The sequence below is a fragment of the Cebus imitator genome, unplaced genomic scaffold, assembly GCF_001604975.1.
Source record: "Cebus imitator isolate Cc_AM_T3 unplaced genomic scaffold, Cebus_imitator-1.0 Scaffold42, whole genome shotgun sequence".
Lineage (NCBI taxonomy): Eukaryota > Metazoa > Chordata > Mammalia > Primates > Cebidae > Cebus > Cebus imitator.
The window spans coordinates 2,919,463-2,941,297 of NW_016107357.1; positions in this window are offsets into that span (position 1 = coordinate 2,919,463).

Here is a 21,835-nt window from a genome sequence, read left to right on the forward strand (position 1 = left end):
CAGCTACTTGGGAGGCTGAGGGAGAATAGCTTGAACTCGGGAGGTGGAAGTTGCAGTGACCCGAGACCATGCCATTGCATTCCAGCCTAGGCAACAGATCGAGACTCCATCTCAACAAAATAAAATAAAAAGTAAAAAAAGATTTAAGAAGCACTGGGCTATACTAGACCAGTAGGTTCCAAAGATTGCTAAACATTAGAATTACCTGGGGAGCTTTTAAAAATTCGAATGCCCACACCACAGGCATATCAATAAAATCACATTTCTGGGTTGGAAACCCAGAGATCAGCGTTTCTTAAAAACTTCCCAGATCATTCCATGGTGCAGACCAAGTTGAAAATTGATTCATTAAAGGAGATGGAAGTGCTTTCTACAATTTTTTACAGTAATTCTGTTTCTGCAAAACAAGGCAAAGATACTTGGAGTGATAGCTAACATATTTCCCAAATATATCATCTTTTGGAATTATAATGAACAAGGACAATGATAGCAAGTTATCATTTTTTTTTGAAATGTTGAGTGGATTAAAAAGTCTCTTTCAAGAGTGGCTTGGAGTAAACGCTGAATCCAAATTGTGTGTTTTTAACAAATTTCAGTTCTTTTAACAAATAATTTAAGCCAATACAGGATGATATTTTCTTCCTAAGGTCAAAGTAGATGACAAGCATAAGTTGACAACCAAAGAGATGACTTTTAGATGTCTGATTTCTGTTATTCTAATTATTGAAAGCGATGATAGTCTATTTGCTATTACTATTTATATTTCTACAACTCTGTGATTTGTGGCCAAATATTGAAGTTTACTTGATGGTGTGGTGACTTTCAGCATAGCCAAATGATCAGCGATAAAGGAAAAGTGTTGAAAATGGACATTTTTGAAACACTGGGAGGACAGCTCTCCTTTTTAGCAGTTGTAAGCAATGGTGTAACCTTGATAGCCCGTGACTGTGTTTATAAGCCCAACCAGTTTGACAGGATTTGACTGAATGAATAACTGGCCAATTCATTCAATCAATTTGCATGAAGTTAAATTTGATGAAAACAATCAAATCTTTTGGCCCAATCAACCAGTTTTTTGTTTGGTTGGTTTTTTAACTTGAAAAATAATGTGCTTCTCATCATAACTTGAGAGATGATGCCAACGTCACCAAAATTTAATTTTCTCATTGAAGAGTCATGCACTATGGTGACATTGCAACAGTGTCAGGGGCTGTAGTTGAGAAATCTGTATGTATCTGGCAAGCTACTAGGAGTCTCAGGATTGATTACTTCTTCAAAGACAAAAAGCCATGGAAACCTGAAGCTGTTTTAGTGAATGGTTTTTCTAATCCTAAAAGAAAAAGTTCTTGGTTGTAAAAGTGAAAACCTCAGCAAAAGGAATGAGACCAACCATGAAAATAGATGTAGCCTAGATATACGTGATCAGAGAAAAGCCATGAGAAATGAGCAATGATGCTCAAAAGAGATAGAATACTATACTCTCTGTGTTTTAAGACCATATGGTTCCAGTATTTCCGGGGCAGTATCACATTCTAAGGCTGAATATTTTATAACTAGAAGAATTAACAAAAGTGTCCTAGAGGTGCTTTATGATCTGGTGTTTATTTCTTCTTGGCAAGAAAAGCTATCATTTTTTAAAGTGTTTTAAAAACAGCCTCATTGAGAGAGAATTCACACACTAGAAAATTCACCCATTTAAAGTGTACAGTGTTGTGGTGACTTAATATATTCATGGAATTATGCAACCATCACCACAATCTAATTTTAGGACATTTTCAGCATACCCTCCCCCCAAAAAAGCCTGTACCCATTAGCAGTAATTCACCTTTCCCTCATCCCTCCCCCTTTCAACCTTTCCACCCCCCAACCCCAGTCAACCACTAATCTACTTCCTGTCTCTGTGAAACCTATACATTTTTTTCCAATCTGTATTTCTGACAGTAATTGAATTTAAAGGATCCAATCCATCAACACATTTATTATCACTTTTTGCTTTTGCTTTCTGATTTTCATATAATAATTGTACATATTTATGGGGTACAGAGTGATATTTTGATACATGTATTCAATGTGTAAAGGTTAAATCAGAGTATCTAGCACTTCAAACTTGTCTCATTTCTTTGTTCTGAGAAGAGTCAAAATCCTCTCTTCAGGCTATTTAAAAATAGCAATAAATTTTTGTTAACTGTATTCACCCTACAGTACTACAGAATACTAGAACTTATCTAGTTATAATTTTGTATTTGGTAACTAACCTTTCCCTATCCTTCCCTACCCTCTACCCTTTGTAACCTCTAATAATCACAATTTACTTTCTACTTCTATGAGCTCAATTTTCAGCTTCCTCCTAGAAGTGAGAACATGTGGTATTTATCTTTCTGAACCTGACTTATTTCACATAACATAAGGCTCATTGATGCTGTCATGAATGACAGGATTTTATTCTGTTTTTAAGGGAGAATAGTATTATATTGTGTCTATGTACCACATTTTTTGCTTTATTCATTCATCTGTTGATAGGCATTCAGCTGATTTCACAACTAGGTTATTGTGAATAGTGCTGAAATAAACACAAATAAATAAATAAAACACAAATAAATAAATCGTGCTGAAATAAACATATCTCTTCAATATGATTTTTTCCCCTGTGGATAAATATCCAGTAGTGGGATTTCTGGATAAGATAGCTCTATTTTTAGTTTTTTGAGGAAACTCCACCCTGTTTTTCATAATGGCTGTACTCATTTACATTCTTAACAAAAGTGCATAGAAGTTCCCTTTTCTCCACATCCTTGCCAGCATTTGTCATTTTTTGTCTTTTTAATTACAAGCATTCTAACTGGAGTGAGATAACATTTTATAGGGTTTTTTATTTGCATTTCCCTGATGATTAGAGATATTCTAATCATCTCTATCATAAAAATGGACAAAGGATCTCAATAGCCATTTGTGTGTTTTCTTTGTGAAATGTCTATTCATATCCTTTGCTCATTTTTTAATCAGATTATTTAGTTTACTGTTAAGTTCCCTGTGTATTCTGGATATTTATTCCCTATTGGATTAATAGTTCGCAAATATTTTCTCCCATTTACTCTGTTGATTGTTTACTGTGCAGAAGCTTTTTAATTTGATATAATCCCACTTGTCTATTTTTACCCTTGTTTTCTGTGTTTTTGAAGTCTTACCCATAAAATCTTTGCCTATACCAATGCCCTAGAGAATGTTCCCAATGTTTTCTTCTAGTAGTTTTATGGTTTCAGATCTTATATTTAAGTATTGAAAACATTTTGAGTTGATTTTTATATATGTTGGGAATAGGCATCTAGTTTTATTCTTCTGCATATGGATATCCAATTTTCCCAGCACCTTTTACTGTAGAGGCTGTTCTTTCCCCCAGTATGTGTTTTTGGTGCCTTTGTCAAAACTCAGTTGTCTATAAATACATGGATTTATTTCTGATTTCTCTATTCTGTTCCATTGGTCTATGTGTCTTTTTTTACACCAATATCTTGCTGTCTTGATTACTATAACTTTATAGTATATTCTGAAGTTAGTAATGTAATGCCTCTGGTTTTGTTCTTTTTGCTCAGGATTGCTTTAGCTACTCAGGGTGTTTTGCAGCTCATTACAAATTTTAGGATTGCTTTTTCTATTTCTGTGAAGAATGTAATTGGTATTTTGATAGGGATTGCATTGAATATATAAATCTCTTTGAGTAATATGGTCATTTTAACAACTCATGAGCAGGGATATCTTTTCATTTTTTGTGTCCTCTTTAATTTTTTTCATCAATGTTTTACAGTTTTCCTAATAGATATCTCCCACCTTTTTGGTTAAATTTATTTCTAGGTATTTTTGTAGCTATTGTAATTGGAATTGCTTTCCTTATTTTTTAGCTAGTTTGTTATTGGTATATAGAAACACTACTGATTTTTTTGAAATGATTTTGTATCCTGAAATTTTGCTAAATTTATCAGTTTTAAATTTCCTGTGCCTTTTCTTTTCTCATTCTGAAATTCCCATAATATGAGTATTCATTTGCTTAGTGGTGTTAATAGTGTTCCATATTAATGGTGTTCTAAATGTACCATAGAACATTCTTTTTCTTTCCCCTCTTCCCCAACTTTTTTTCCATCTGACTTGGTTATCTTAAAAGACATGTCTTCAAGTTCAGACACTCTTTCTTCTGTTTGATCTAGTCTTTTGTTGAAGCTTTCAGTTGTAGTTTTATTTTACTCATTGAATTCTTTAGTAACAAGAGTTCTGTTTGGTTCTTTTTTTAATGATATTTATCTCTTTGTTGAATTTCTCATTCAAATCATGAATTGTTTTTCTGATTTCATTAAATTGACTACGTCTGTTCTCTTGTATCTCACTAAGTTTCCTTAAGAACATTATTTTAAATTTCTTTTCTGGCATTTTATAGATTTCCTTTTCTTTCTGATCTGTCACTGCAGAATTCATGTGTTCCTTTGAAGGTGTTGTGTTTCCTTGCTTTTTCATGTTTCTTCTGTCCATATGCTGATATCTGTATATCTGGTGGATCAGTAGCTTCTTCCAATTTTTTGGAGAAGCTTTCATAGCAAAAGATATGAAAGCTATTTCTATTAGCATGTCCTATAGCATTGGTTGAGTGAGATGCTTTGGCTTTCATTCTCTGTAAGTTCAGTAGCATAGTCTCTTTTGGTTTCTTAAGCTATAATCAATGTCAGTGGTATTTGTGACTGCCTCAGTGGCCTAGGCTGTGGTCAACTGTGGAGGTTGGGGTGAGACTGCTGGAAAGCAGAGCACTGGGTGGGCCAGTCCTTGGGCCTCTCAGAGGTGCATGCCCATCCACGGCTGCTTCACCACTGGAGAGGAGGAGTCACCAGCAACAGCAGCAGATCCTGGGGAAGCTTGTCTTCAAGCCACTTGGGAGCACGGGCAGGCATGCAGAAGCTTTGCTCTGTATCAAATGGGGTTACTGACAGCAGAATCAGTGGGCCTGGGAAGGCCAGTTCTTGGGCTCCTGGGAGGGTGCTAACTCTGCTGCTAGAGGAAATGAGGTCACTAGTGGTGGCAGCTGTAGTCCCCAGGCCCTGGGGAGCATTCGTGTTGGCTCTCTCTGTCCTGGGGGCAGCATTCTTGCTGAGCTGAACTGCCTGTGCTTCGGGAAGTAGTGTGTTGTGTGCACTCCAGTACCAAGGTCGTGGCTGCACCGCTGGGTTCACCTGATGTTGTGACATCACAGGCCTCTAGATGGATGTGACAGGACATCAGTGGTGCATGAGGGATATGGAGATGCAGGAGCCTTAGGGAAGGATGCACTCTGGTGGTTACTCCATTCTCAAAATGGTGGCAGAATGGTGCTGCCCAGGGGCAGGGAGTACCCAGCATGCATTTCTTCTTTGTGACAATGCAATCATGTAGACTTCAAGCAGCTTTCTATACTGAACTCAGGTCCTGCAAGGGCTGTGGGGGCTCTCCTGTAGCTAGGATTGCAGGTGCTCATGGTGGGAATGTGGACTGCTGGAGATATCCTGCTTACATTTTACTTGCAATGGAGAGTTCCTCCTGACTCCTCCCTCTCCATTCTACCATCCTGAGTCTTTGTGCGTCAGAGGGTCTTTATCTCTTCTTTGCTAAAATCCAGTGTTCCCCCCTTGGCACTCTTTTGACATATGGTTATCTATTTGTTGTTTTGGCCTTTCTTTATGGTCTACCGTATTTTAGAGCGTTATGTCCCTGTTTCTCTTGAGTCCACCCACCCTCTACTTAGTGTTTTGCAAAGCATAGGATTCATGCCACTACTGGAACAAAGCACTATGTCTCATAGAATTTTAGAGACATAGCACTTAAAAATATGAGCTTAGGATAAGCCCTGGGAAGGAGTAAAAGGCCCTTCCCAGGGTTCTAACAGAGGCCCCTAGCCCACCTTCTTTTCCTACTTTGAACCGTGCCCTGCATCACAAGGGGTCTCCCATACATGTCTATGGACTCAACAACCCACATATCTAAGTACCAAATACATCCTGCCTACCTGTCTCCTCTTGCCTACCCCTCACACTTAGGGTACATACACACCAGCAGCACAGTCCATCTTCAGCAGGATAAACATGGGGAGAATCTGATAGATAGGTATTTGGAATGAGCAGTGAATGTCAAAAGTGAATATAATCCGAAAAGACCTGTCCCTTTGACCTCATGGCCTACTCTTCGTATGAGTGGGGAGAAAGGCCCAAGCAGGGTCCTTAAAGGAGTTCAGAAGGGACCAAGCTTCTGGAGTTCAAGGATATACTGTCCACTATTTCTCCAGCAAATGTTCTTCCAGCCTGTCTAAGCACTTTAAAGACTCATCACTACACAAGGTGCTTCAGTATTTAGTGAAAGCCACAAACTCAAAAAGCTAGAAGAGCCAGACGGTAACATAAATGACTGAAGGAGGCTGATGCACATCCTCCAAAGAAACCTGTAGGGAATGTGATGAGCTGGAAAGCACATGTGCTTTCCAAAGGAAACAGCCTTCAGGCTAGAGGAAGCTTGAGCTCAGTGTCGCCGGATCTTCCAATTTAAAAAGAAAAGCCAGAAAAAAAAAAATGTTGTACAATTTCTTGCTTTTAAATGTTAGTAACTAATTCAAAATTTGTTTTAAACACTCTGTGAGACCAACAAGCCACATTTGTTAGTAGGTTTTAGCTCATGAGCAACCAGTTTGCGGCCTCTGAAGAAAAGACTTCTTCATTAGATTGTGTTGAAATCTGCTTCCTTGAGAATGCACACATACAGGGAACCAAGAATCACTATCCCTTTTCCACATATCTCAGTTTGAAGGTGGATCACATTTCCCCAAGTATCTTTTGGAGACTACTTAGACAAAACACATTCAACTGCTACTTCTACAGAATGACTTCTATATCTCCCACCTCTAGAAGCCCCCACCATCTGTTTTCCTGGGAGAGCAACAGAATGAACAAAATATTTCAAAGATGATTGCTTCCCCTTGCTAGTAATTATTTTTCTTAGTATTGCATGCCTGGGTCCAGAAAAGGAAATAATGATTCAATCATCAAGCTTCTTGTACAGGGCTGGCGATTTCAGGAAGTAGAAGGAAGACTAACACTGTGAACAGCATTCTTGATTAGCCGGCAAGTATAAAATGAGGTGTGTATTTGATCTACTGTCAGAGTAGCAGATGGAACACAGCAACCATGACACGGTAGAGGTAGGACTTAATGGATCATCCTGAAGTGCCTGGGACTGATTAGCCGTGGTGCAGCTACATGCAGTTTTTAATTGATTGATTTGAGTTTGTGGTCAGAAAATGACTGTCGGCTCCAGCTTATCTATAATTATCAGTAATCAGAACCAGACTTCTCCTCTAATAGGCCAGGGCTCTTCCAGCGTGCTTGACTTTTCTACTTTTCAAGGCTTTCTGTAACCACTGCCTGAACACTTTCACGGTCATAACATCATACCTGGTGCCCATCGGGAGAAAGACTCTAGGAGAATGAACATAAAGATAATAAGAACACTGCTCTTTCATTAGCTTCATAGTCTGACTATTTTGAGTTCAAGACAGTTTTAAATTAATATGAGGCCTCTTACAATTTAGCCAGTCTATTATAGGCAAAACCAAGTGAAAGATTGAAATAAGAATTCCTGTAACTCTAGCCCAAAGCTCATTTTTAACCTAAAAAAAAATTATCTTGACACTAATTAGAGGCTGGAACTATTTCTAGGAGTCAGAGTGTCCTTACCCTGTAAGGACCATTAGCATTTCAACAGACCACCCAAATGAGAAAACAGGGAATTATTCTAGACCCCTTCTCCTCCTCACAGTCCCCTGTCCCCTGACACATCCAACCACTAAGATACCTGATTCTGCCTTTTGAATCTGAGTGACTTTAGAACAAGTATCCTGGAGTCAAACAGACCTGGCTTCAAATCCTCCTGCCATCACTTATGAATTGTGAGACTTTAAACAAGTAATTCTTTCTCCTATGCCTCATTTCTCTCAACTCCATTGCAGAGTTACTATACCTACCTTAAGGGATATTAAATAATGATGAAATGAGACAGCGTATGTATCAAATGCAGCGTCTGATGTATATGTGCTTAAAAATTTATTTAAAGTATTATTATTGATTTGCTATGTCTCTATCCTCACTGGTACAACCTAAGTCCAGGACAAAAAAAAAAAAAAGTCACGACTAGATGAAGAGGACAGAGGAGGAGGACGAAGGAGAAAGTGGAGGAGGGGAGAAGAGGGACAATGAAGAGGAAGATTAAAGGAGGAGGAGGAGAGGTTTCTGATGGTGGTGACAGCTACCTACCTTCGTTGCCTCTAAATGTGAATTCCCCTTGCTGCCACCTTGGTGCACGGCCAGAAGCCTGGGGGTGTACTTGTGCCAATGGTGCTGCCACTAACTGAAGTTACAGGGCTGTGACTGCCGAAAGCCCATCCACCACCTGCTACTGCAGACTGACAATCCACTGTGCTAAAATATCTTTTACTTCTGATCTCTTAAAGGCCATGCTTTGTCACTTTAGTCCCAAAGATGCAGTATCTAGCTCTTTCAAAAATCTCTCTGACACTTTGTGAGAAAACAGGTCCTTTGGCTTTTTAGAGAACCCGACTCTTTTATGACCAAAGGAAGGATCATTAAACCCATTTTAGAAATGAGATAAACAAGGTTTTTGAAAAGTTTTTCCAAGTCACACTGCAGAGCCGGGATCCTCTGATCTAAAGTCCAGGTTACTTATGTGAAATAAAATGGTCTCATCTCTTTCCTGTGAATTCCCTGTTATAGATACCATTTTCTCTATGCTTTCTCTTCTTTCCTGACAGTGGAGAAGAGCAAATGCTGGAGTGATCTGCTGAGGAAGGACTCTGGCCTTGACTCATTCCAGTCTTCCTAATCTCAGCAAGGCAAGCAGAGTTTCAAGGAAGGTTTGCAATATCACCAGTTTTGCTATGTGTTCCTTCCTTTAAGGGGCTCTGGTTTTGAGAATACATAGAGGAAACAGCCTGGATTTAGGATGAAGACATGAATTGAAAATCTGGCTCCTTCCCTTCTATCATTCATTAATGAATTTTCCTTAGTGGCGCCAGGCTCTGTTTCAAGCCTGGAAATATAACAATAAATAAAACAAAGTCCCCGCTCTCATCCAGTAACATTCTTGCAGGAGAAGACAGAAAATAAACAAATGAAGAAATAAACAAATAAAAGCCAGGTGGTAACAAACACCATGAGAAAAACAATGAATCAGCGTAATGATAAAGAAAGATGGGAAAGGGGCTATTTTATATAGGGTAGCCAGGGATGGGTTTGAAGGAGAGGCAACATTTAATCAGAGATGGGAATACAGTGACAGATTCCTGGCAAAGAAGACAGAGCAGGTGCAAAGGCCCTGAGGTAGGAACTTGTCAAGCTGTGTGGAAAATGGCAGCACTGAGTTCAGGAAGCAATGCTTCATATTTTATTTTGAGGCATATGCCAGTGAAAGGTTTCAGCAGAGGAATGGCATGATCTGCTTTATGTTTTTAAAAGGCTCACTTTGGCCATTACACAGGGGCCAAGGTAGAGGTAGCAGTTGAATTTATTTTGCGATAGGTCAAAAAAGATATTGGTGGCTCAGAGATGGAGGTGATAGTGACAAAGGCGTCAATGGCAAGCGATTTTTCAAAGGCAGAATCATTTAGCAGCTGGGCTACTTCAATTGAGATATTTTGCCCCTCCTGGTTCAGGTCCCTCATCAGTAACATGAAGATAACAATACCAATCTCATAAACCACGGTATGAATGAAATGAGATGATTTGTATGAAGGCTATGCCTCTTGTTTTCCTGTTATTCAAGACACAGCGTCCAACCTTACACAAAACTTTATTGCATATACACCTGAAGACCGAGAGGTAAGAACACCTCATCTTCAGAGCAGCAGAAACAATTTTGAGTATAGCAAGTTTATTTACACTCATCTATCTCATCCTCTTAAATAAGAAAGCTGATTACTATAAATATGTCTGCCAGCTTTTATGGTTCATTTTAGAATCTTAGTGCATCAAAAAGTATAAACTGGTTAGACAAGTGAGGGATAAGGAAATCATGAGAGAGTCTTATTTACAGAATAAAAGCCGAGAATATCTGAAAATATCTTAATCGTGATTATGACTGGTGGATGATATTGCAGAGTTTTAAAAAATTCTTTGTGCTTTTCTACATTTTTCACATCAATACAATGAAAAATGTATTTTAAGAGGATTTATTTCTATAACCATTTAGCTAAGAGAGTTAGAATCTCTGAGAGAAAACATGAGACAAGAAAATAAGTATGTTAAAATTATGAGGGAAAAAGGGCAAAAATTAATATTTTGTGTGTATTATCTATGCACAAGACATATCAAGTAGATATTTGATTTTTGCAAATTAGTTTATTTATATACTGCACTAATGATAGCAACAGATTCATGGGGCTGAAAATGACAATATTTAGGAATCTATGGTTTATTATGGGAAAAGGGTACAATAGAGCAAGAGCATTCAAGTAAAGAATGTACATTATAGCAAGGGGTCTGCAAGGGCCAGGCCCACACTTCAATTATCCCTTTTTAAAGGGCCATTGTAGCAGGATGTGCTTTTTTCACCAAACCAAGAGCCACTGAGGTGTGCATGGAACATCTCAGAACCAGTGAGCCTGAGACGGAGCCTGGCCTGGACTTTTTTTTTTTTTTTTTTTTTTTTGAGACAGAGTCTGGCTCTGTCATCCAGGCTGGAGTGCAGTGGCATGATCTCGGCTCACGGCAATCTCTGCCTCCTGGGTTCAAGCGATTCTCCTGCCTCAGCCTCCTGAGTAGCTGGTACTACAGACACGTGCCACCATGCCCAGTTAAACTTTGTATTTTTAGTAGAGATGGGGTTTCACCATGTTGGCCAGGATGGTCTCAATCTCTTGACCTCATGAGAGGTCACCTCGGCCTCCAAAAGTGCTGAGATTACAGGTATGAGCCACTGTGCCTGGCCTGGCCTGGCCTTCTTACACCCTGCTGGTCACGTGGATATATCCCTGTGTAACCAGCCCCAGTGGCAGCGCTTCTGAGGTCTGACTGAGATTAGGTGCAAAGTAGCAGTCTCACTGTTATTAATAAGTCATGGTGACAAACTGGCACTAACTTTCCCAAAACTCCTGAGACCCATGGTTACAAAGTGACACTGTTAATCGGTACCTTTCATGCCTCAGCTTGAAACTCCAGAGTCTTACTTCTTCCTCTTTAAGGCGAACGTGCTTTCTGCATTTCATCTGGTTCCTCTCTCTGTGGATACGTCCAGATAATTAGATCCTGCATATGCAAGGAGAGAATGAAGAAAGAGGTGACCTGACTAGTCCAGTTACAGGGTAAATTATCTGTTAGGTAAGCACAGAATCCCTTCTTAGCATAATTCTAGCACATTAATTAGGCTAAGCATCTCCACCTCTTTTCTCTGTCTTGCAAATATCTCATCCAGTTATCATATCTTGGTATGAGGAAGCTGTGAGGGAGTGGAGAATAGAAAAGTATCCTGCCACATTTACAAATAAGGTAAATGAGATTCAGAAGGTCTACGTGACTTGCCTATTCTCTGACCCTAAAGAAATCTAACTTAGTAAAGCCTTTTCTCCTTCATTAACTTTCCATCTCTAATAAACCAAATTTCTGCATTTCACCAGGCATCACACTGTCTCTCTCGCTGATTTAGAGATAATGGCCAGGCCCCCTACTAGCTCATACAACACCTTTGTGCCTGTCAGAAAAGGCATCCTTTCTTCCTGGCACATGCAGCCCCACGTTGGCCAGAGCTCAGCCTCCTTTTACCCTGGGCATGGTACCATGGTGTTGGTTATAGCCTACACAACTGTATTGCAGCCCCTTAATATGGCTGGACAGCTAAGGTGACTCCCAACACAAAGAAACTTCCTTGTAAATAGCTTGTTGACATTTTAAATTAGAGATGTCAAAACTTGAGGATATTATCTTCTTCACTAAGTCTTTTTCCATTTTTGCCGTTCCCATCAGTGACCCTCCCAGAAACCTCTGCCCTCAATCTTGGAATCAATATTTATTCTAGCTGGCTTGTCTTCATCCTCACATCCAGGTTGACACCAAATCTTTCCAATTCCTTTTGAAAATAGCAGTTATATTTTTTTTCCTTCCAACTGCAACCCTCGTTTAGCCTGTGGATTTTATTCTTAGACTCCAGAAACAAATTCCCAGTCTGTTTTATATTTTAGCCTCTTACACTTCCAGGCCTTCCAATGCAACAACAAGAATCATATTTCTTGGCCACCATTTTTAATCATGTTAATCCCTTTCTCAGAATACTGCATCTGCAAAAAAAAAAAAAAAAAAAAAAAAAAATTATATGTAAAAAAAAAAAAAAAAAACCACTAAGGTTTTCATACTCTCTCTTAGTTTTAACTCCACAAAAATCTCCGTAGTCTTACAGAGCACTGCCATGAGTTTGGTTGTCCAACATTGTCTCAGACCTGAGACAATGTTTAGTATGTTTCTAAGGCATTCCTTGAGACTAACAGCTGTGAAAAGGAAGGGAAAACAGGATTGAGCAGAGGGAGAAGTCAGGTTGTGATGCAGACTTGACTGCCTTAGCCAACTCCACAGGAAGCCCCAGAGCTAAGGTGCCTGTGGGAGTTGCCTCACTTAGGGTGAACATGTGCATCAGTCACTGCATGCCAACCTCTAGGGGGTTGGGGGTGGCCACCTGTTAAGAACCACCTTAAGGCCACCTGTTTAAGTTGCACCTCTGCAGCTAAAACAATCCCTGAAGGAGCTGAGCCTTAGAGGCTATCTACTGGCAGCACTACAGGCAACTGGGACAACTTATCCTTCCGGGATGCACATCTCTTTCTACCACAGTCTATCCCTAGTGCAACTTGAATCCACTTCCTCATATACATTCAAAGAGCAGTTCCTCTACTGTACCAGGAGGCATCTCTTCCCAGGGAAATCTACAAAAGGGGAAGTTAATAGGAGGACCTACACCCCCTGCACCAGTCCCAGGGCTGCAACTGATACTCATTGTCTGCTTCCTCCACTATCCACCAAAATTTCTCCTATATCAGACCATGCCCTTATCAGGCTACATGTGCTTTTGTCTTCTCTGCCCTCTCTCTCTCATTGGCTGGGAGATCCCTCAGAATATCTGCATATTCTCAATCTTATTTGCAGTCAGAAAAAATGCAAATTAAAACCTCAGTGAGATACTACTACTGCTTACCAAGGAGAATAACTAAAATAAAAAAAGAGAGAGAATCCCAAGTGTGACATGGATATGTATGCAGCAATGGGATGTCTCTCATATTGCTGGTGGGAGTTAAACTGGGACAATGATTTAGGGAAACTGCTTACATTATCTACTAAAGTTGATCATGTACATATCTATGACCCAGATATTGCAGTCCAAAGTATGTACTCAACAGAAAGGGGATCATAGAAATCAAAAAATATTTCCAAGAATGTCCAGGGCAGCATGATTTATAAAAATGAAAAACTAGAATATATTGTGATAAATTCATACAGTGGAATACTATGCAGCGGTCATACTGAATGAACCACAGTTATTATATTCAGTAACTTGATGAATTTCACAAACATAATATGCAGCAAGAGAAACCAGATGCAAGATTCATACAGAAAGGTTTTATTTATATAAAGTTGGAAAGGAGACACAACTGAACTCCTGTGTTAGAATGAGGACAGGAGATAGGAGTTACATTGAGGAGGAAAGAGGAAGAAGTGATGGGTAGGAGACATCAGAAGGCTTCTGGATCTGGAAATATTCTTTCTTAACTTGAGTAGTTTCACAGCAACGTTCATCCACTGATAGTTCATTGAGTGGTATGTATTATGTAGAGTATTCTCTATGTATCTTAATACTCAATAAAGTATTGAATCTTAAGAACATTGAATATTATTTATATTGAATAGTAAGAATATTTTCTTTATTGAATATTAAGATAGAGAATTATTAAAAATTATTTAAAAAATTAAGAAACAAAAGCATAGACTTCCACCCTATCATGGTATTTGAGAGAAAAAAACAAATAAACTTAGAATGTCTATGAATTAGAAAATTCTGAAAAGAAGTAGTAAAATAGTCTATTACACCGGACCTCAGATTTGACATGCAGTAAACTATCCACCAGACAACTGGTGATTTTCCATTGAGCATGAGGTACAGGTATTAATGTATCCCTGTGGCTACAAGTCAGAGATGATTATGTGTGCTCTGTGAGATTCCATTCATTTGAACAGGTATTCAGTGGGTGGTCTCAGCAAATTCCACAATTATCAAGCACTGGAATGAAAAGTGTTTTGGTGATACGATTTACTTTGAGTTATCAATCAATTTAATAAGATTAGTCAAAGTTACCTTTGACCAGGTTTTAGAGAAATATAAACAATGACCCTTCTGTATGGGATTGTTAGTTGAAATAGGACTGAAGTTTTACCCTGAAAAACAGACCTTCAGAAATGTATTCCATAAACAAAAATCTAGGTGAGTGAGCACTGTTCCTAAAAATCTTCCCATCATCATCATTGGCTATGTCCATCCTTGGGTACTGAATGAAAGATGTTCCTGGAGTTCAGTAGATACAAGATTTGTGAAGAGCTAGCTGCAACACTTTTAATGGTATAACTCAAAGATAATAGGTTTTAGCTGGAAAACACACACACACACACACACACACACACACACACCCCATAAAGGGAAGTCCAAAGAAGAGAAAGAGGGTTGAGTGCCTTTGAATCCTTTAAGGATTGATAAAGAGACATATTAGGCAAATGCTTAAGACTTTCATATCCTGTTTTATGTATTCAATGGATATTTACTGAGTGCCCTCCATTTCTTGTGACAGACACTATTCTAAGTGCTAGGAATAATACAGCAGGAATGAAAACAGATAACAGCCCAATGTCATGGAGCTTATGTTTAATTGTAAGAGACAGAATAAAAAATGTTTAAAAACCTATGTTAGAAGTAATGAATGCTATGGAGAAAAATCAAAACAAGGATTAACAATTGTGGAGGGGGGTTTTCAATTTTAAATGGGGTGATCATTAAGACGGTAACATTTCAGAAAATACCTGAATGAGGTAAGGAAGCATATAAGCATGTACACACACACACGCATGCACACACACATACACAGATCAACACACCTGCAGGATGAGCAATCTAGGCAGATGGGACAGCCAGTGGAAAGGCACTAAATAGGGAAATGCTTGGCTTCTGTAAAAAAACAGTAAGGTCAGCAAGGCTGGAGTGGAGGGGTGGTGGATAAAGTTTTAGAAGACAAGGACAGAGTCATTACAGAGGGTCTGATCAGGTACGACCTTGCAGGCTATTATAGGACATGGGCTTTCTTTCCTATTAATGTGGGAAGCTCTTGGAGGTTTTTGAGCAGAGGATAAGTAACAAGCTCTGACTTATGTATTGAAAAGACTACTTTGACTGCTACACTGAGTACAGACTAAAGTTGGCTGACAACAGAAGCAGGGAGACAGTTCGGAGGCAATTACAAGGCCTCGTAGGAAATGAGGTGGCCTGGACCAGGTGTTTGCTATGAAGACACTGAGAAGGGATCAAATTCTGGATATATTTTGAAGATAGAGACAAAGAATATTTAGTAGGTGGACTCTTATTTAGATAGTTTTAACAGCTGATGTGAGAATAACAGAGGAATCAGAAATGACTACAAGATTTTTGGCATGAAACACTGGAAAGATGGAGTTGTCATTTATCGAGATACAGAAAACTGCAGAAAGACCATATTTGGAAGCAAGATCAGGAGCTCAGCTGTGATCACAGTATGTCTGAGATTCCTAATAGATACACAGATAGACAGTTGAATAAGTTTTGAGTCAAGGGATAATTCTGGGCTGATCCTTTAATACATGTATTAATCATGCATGTATTAGATCACTTCTTTATTCTAAACCCTCCTATTATTTCCCAGGTTATAAACTAGGGAACCGTCAACATTTGGATGGTTTTTAGAGCCATGACGAAAGATGGGATTGCCAAGGGAATCAAAGTACGTAAAAATAGAGAAGAGGTGCAAGAATAGGGCCCTAGATGACTCTAACATAATATCTCACCAGCCCTACCTATGGGGAAAAAAATATCCCCCAGAGAGTAGACCAGGGCCACTTAGACTTGTAGGGTTCAAGATCCTCTACTTTAAGAGGTGTGAAGAAAGCTGGAGTTTGCCTTCAGGGTATGGGTCTATGTTGCTGGTGTTCTACAAAGTAGTAGGGAATCTCCACTAATCTCTACTACCTCATCTTGGGGTTGAGGACTGGAATAAAGCAAAACAAGCAGCTGTTAAATTGGGGGAAGTGATAACGCAGTGATAATCTGAAGATCCCAGGTCAGAGGATGAAAGCTCCCTCCTAAAGAGCCAGAATTTAACTTTGAGATTGGCATAGATTACAACTGATTACAGGAACATTGAACTAGGTACCTCCCAGTGAAAATGAAAATAGATCTGTTTAACATTGAAGCTTTGCCCCTGTGTTCCTGAGAGCATATTGTGGTAACTACGACCATGGAAAAAGGAAAAAAGCCAATAGCTGAAATGAATCAGGTTGTTGGGGGGCCTAAGATAAATAAGTGCAACTTGTCTACATATGAAACATTTGTCTTGTCAATTTGGACATATTATCTGGAAATTATCCAAAGTGGCAATTATCTAGAGCTAGCAAGCTAGATTTCTTATCCCTAGCACGGGTGGGGCATGAGGGGATAGAATCCAGGTTTTCATGGAGCTTATATAGTTTGGGAGGTCTCTCTCTCTCTCTCTCTCTCTCTCTCTTTTTTTAAAGAAAAAGAATACAAAATTGGGCATGGGGCCTTGGAAGTGACCTATGAGAGTGAGAGTCCTAAAGCTATAGTTTTCTTAACTTCACAGAAAATCCACCTCTTACCCTAAACCTAAATGACAGAAACCTTGGGAGCAATAACTGATCACTTAATTTATCATGACCAAGTTTACCTTACAAATGCCAGGAGGTATTCAGAGTTAGTCAAGCATCATAGGAAAACTATCCTTGATGTCTATTTCTCACTCAAAGTTATTCAAATAAAAGGAAACATATTAAAGACACTTATATAAAGGAAGGCATAGTAAATATTCTTGTTCCACGAGATACCATCTTCCAACTACCTTAACAGATGCAACAGTTGAAAAATCTAGCTGTGTTTGTTAATATTAGGGATACTGTGATCCGAGCCAAAGGGCCAGTGACAGCATCAGTGACTACATCCTATATGCGTGTGTGTGTGTGTGTGTGTGTGTGTGTGTGTGTGTGTGTTTACCAGATAAAATACATGATATCCATCTAAATTTAAATTTCAAATATATAACAAATAACTTTTAGCACAAGTATTCTCCAACATACTTATGCATAGGACATATTTATCTTTTCTAGTACATACTAGAAATATATACTAGTATGTACTAGAAAAGATAAACTTATCATATTTCTAGTATATGCTAGAAAAGATAAGTTTATACTAGAATTTTAAAATCCAAATTTAACTTGGCATCCCATATTTTTATTTGCTAAGTTTACTAATGCTAACTACACTAGTTTCTGCTTTAGGATACAAAATGAGTGATAATTTGGAGAGCCCTGCTAAACAGAAACTCTAAGAGACAGAGTATAACATTGTATTAGTAGGTCACATGGTTGCCACCCACCTTGGCCCTGACACTTATAATTCCCCCTAAAATAATGCTCAACTGTCATATCAGAGTCTGAAAAAGGGGGCTGAGGGTTGTACAGAATTTGTGCATATTTAATTGGAACAAAATTAAATATTGATTTAACTAGTAAAAGGTATTCACTTTTAACTAATGAAAAGGATGGAAATGCTGCTTTTGTAAATAGGCAGTATTATTGAGAACACAATATTCTGCTGTGTTCCCAATATTCCAGATGGCTGAAATACAGATGCTTCTCCATTTACAATGGCGTATGTCTTGATAAATCCATCCGTAAGTCAAGCCATCTATAAGTCCAGGACTCAGTGTTATTTGTAATTGCTGAAAGCACAATATTGGTCAAATATGCATAAAGCAGCTAATTGTGAAATCTGAGTAATGGGTCTATTTGTTCAATGGGTAATACTCACTTTTCCTCCTTTAACATAGAAAATAGTAATATGTTTACATATTTAAATGTAAAACCTATGTCCCAGCTCACAGAGAAACTTACCAGAACCATGTCCAAGTGCTTTACCATCCAACCCTTTTAGTTATATATCTATGAATACTAATATTGTAGTACTTTATAGTTTTTAAGTATTTATAGATATACATATGTTCTCTTATTCCTTCCTCAAAAAATAATATTTCATCATCATCCCTATTAAAAATAATTTATTTTATTAATTTGATAGACATTTAATGGATATCTATTCTGTGCTTGGAAAACAATAGTGAACAAGACAGAAAGAGTTGGTCATTACAGAAACTTTTAGTAAGAAATAAATGACATTTTAAAATAATAATAATAAAATTTTAGTTGGCAATATTTCCATGAAGAATATAAAACAAGGCAAGAGGACAGAGAGACAGTGGCTGCTATTTTAGATAGGACAGTGAAAACCCATCCGAAGTGGTAACATTTGAGTCAGACACGGAGCTTATATGATAATGATAAGCCAGCTAATGGAAATAGGAATCTCTTGAGAAGTGGGGACATTCCTTGAAGAAGAAATAAGCCTAGCAAATGAGTTGCTTATATAACAGAAGGAACTAGATGACTGTTTCAGAATGAAAAGGGTGTGGAAGGAGCCAAGGTTCAGATGAGGCAGAAGAGGTAGAGAGGGCAAGGTCACATGGAGCCTTGAAGGGCATGCTGAAGAGTTTGAGGTTTTTTGTTTTTTTGTTTTTGTTTTTATTTTTATTTTTGACTAACAAAGGTTAGTCTGTTTGACTAATCTTTGGTATAGTGTACGTGGGAGGGACCTTCACAAGAGTGTGGGTACTCAGAGGCAGGCAAGATCATTGAGGGTCATCTTGGAGGCTGGTCACCACTGATTCCATACATATATATGACAGAGTGTCACTCTATCACCCAGGCTGGAGTGCAGTGGCACAATCTTGGCTCACTGCAACCTCTGCCTCCCTGGTTCAAGCAATTCTCCTGTCTCAGCCTCCCAAGTAGCTGGGATTACAGGTGCGTGTCACCTCGCCCGACTAATTTTTATATTTTTAGTAGAGATGGGGTTTCACCATGTTGGCCAGGCTGTCTTGAACTCCTGACCTCAAGAGACCTGTCGGCCTTTGCCTCCCAAAGTACTGGGATTACATGCGTGAGCCACTGCACCCAGCCAAGAGTTTATATAGTCCTCCAGTACAATGGAAGGGCCTGAAGGGTTTAGACCAAGATAGTACTGTGATCCAATGCATACTGAAAGGATCAATCTGGCTATTTAACCAAGAAAAATTGAATAGGAATCAGAAGGAGGAAGACAAAAGAAGTAGTTTCGAGGCCAGTTGTCTAGGCAATAGATGTTGGTGTCCTGGATCTTGGCAGTAACTGTGAAAGGGAGAGAAGTAGTCACCTCTGTTTGAAAGTAGGGTCAATTGGACTTGCTGCTAAATTGGCAGTAAGAAGCAAGGGGAAAGATAAATGAAGCATAACTGAACGATTTTTACCCGGAAGGTTGGTTGCTATTAACTGAAATGGAAACTGATGTTCCTTAAAATTAAAACACAATCCCATAATCACACTTTAAGTACCAGAGCCAAGATTCAAATTCAGTTCTTCATAATGCTCCAATATTTTGGAGTTGGTGAACTGATTAATGTCTAGTGTGTTTACTTATTTAAAAGTCCCCATTTTAAACTATATGCTCCTCAATGACAGAGACTTGGTGATATCTGATATCTAGCCATAGGAATCAGAGGCACACGAATAATGCATTTCTGAGAACATTTGTAACAAGATAGGACAAGTCTATCAGGTCCCATATTTCCCACCACCCTTGGTTGATTCACCATTCACCACTTTTTTTTTTTTTTTGAGGCAGCTATAGATGCTTTCTATCTTGTTGGCTTTGTATTCTGCTATGAAAGTACAAATGTCATTTCAGAGGCCTGCAAATTTTCCCCTTCTAAAGAAGTGTATGGGTGCAATTATGAACATATGTTGGTGGAAATAAGACATATGCTAATTATTTTCCTACATGCAAAACTGTCTTGATAGAACCATCAACAGCCTTTATTTATTTGAGAAAATCAAATGAAAGAATATCTCACCAGCTATCTCATAACATTCTGTATTTGATTACCAGCTGAAATATTCCAAACTCTATATATTAGATTTTTTTTTTTTTTTGAGACGGAGTTTCGCTCTTGTTACCCAGGCTGGAGTGCAATGGCGCGATCTCGGCTCACCACAGCCTCCGCCTCCTGGGTTCAGGCAATTCTCCTGCCTCAGCCTCCTGAGTAGCTGGGACTACAGGCACGTGCCACCATGCCCAGCTGATTTTTTGTATTTTTAGTAGAGACGGGGTTTCACCATGTTGACCAGGATGGTCTCGATCTCTTGACCTCGTGATCCACCCACCTTGGCCTCCCAAAGTGCTGGGATTACAGGCTTGAGCCACCGCGCCCGGCCTATATTAGATTTTTATAATTTTTTTAACTCTATCGGTTTTAATACCAATGCAATTCTCAATTTCTGCATGACTGTTTTCTCCTTGTAAACAATTAGGAGCCATCTGGTTCCACGGATTTCCCCATCCTCCTGAAAATTTAAACTTAACACACCAGAAGGTTTGATTCACCCAAACACTACTATTATATTATTCAACTGGTTTTCTAGTCTTGGATCTTAAACAATATCTTCCTTAGAAAATCATATAATTCTCTTGCTCTATGTATAATACTAAGCTTTGAGGACCTTCTCAAAGCTATCTTGAAATGATTTACGAAAATAATTGTTACCAACTTGCCTCTTTCTATGGCAACATAAACTGTATCACTATATCAATCCCAGTTTTTCTAAGTACTCATCGAAAAATTCAAAGGAGCTGGAGTTAGATAGAAAAGAAACAGATTCCTCTTGGCACCTGTTCATACAATGCTGAGCTATGTCTGGGTACCCGCTTTAATCTGAAACATTTAGCATTCCTGATAAATAGGGAGAAATTTTTTCTGAGAAGGCTAATGAAAACAGAGATCTTTTTCACTCAAGATACTAACCAACTTAAAACATCTTGGCTCAAATCCCTTTCTGATAAACACCAAGATCTTATCATGTGATAAGGTTTATTGATACAGTATTAAATGGCCCACTGAGACATATCCTAAGTAAAATTTTTTGAAGATTTTTATTATGGCATATCTGGTAAGAAAGTTGTTTTTAACTTGGCAGGCAAGACATTATCTAAAAGGCTCTTTACTCAGGCTGTGGCAGTGGTTTACTCCTGTAATACCAGCACTTTAGGAGGCCAAGGTGGGTGGATCACCTGAGGTCAGGATTTCAAGAGCGGCCTGGCCAAGAAGTGAAACCCTGTCTCTACTAAAAATACAAAAAAGTAACCAGGCCTGATGGTGTGCACCTGCAGTCTGTCCCAACTGCTAGGGAGGCTGAGGGAGAATTGAACCTGGGAGACGGAGGCTGCAGTGAGCTAAGATTGCACCATTGCACTCCCTCCTGGGTGACAGAGTGAGACTTCATCTCAAATACATAAGCAAAAATAAAAGGCTCTTTATTCAATAAACACACACACACACACACACAGAGAGAGAGAGAGAGAGAGAGAGAGAGAGAGAGAGAGA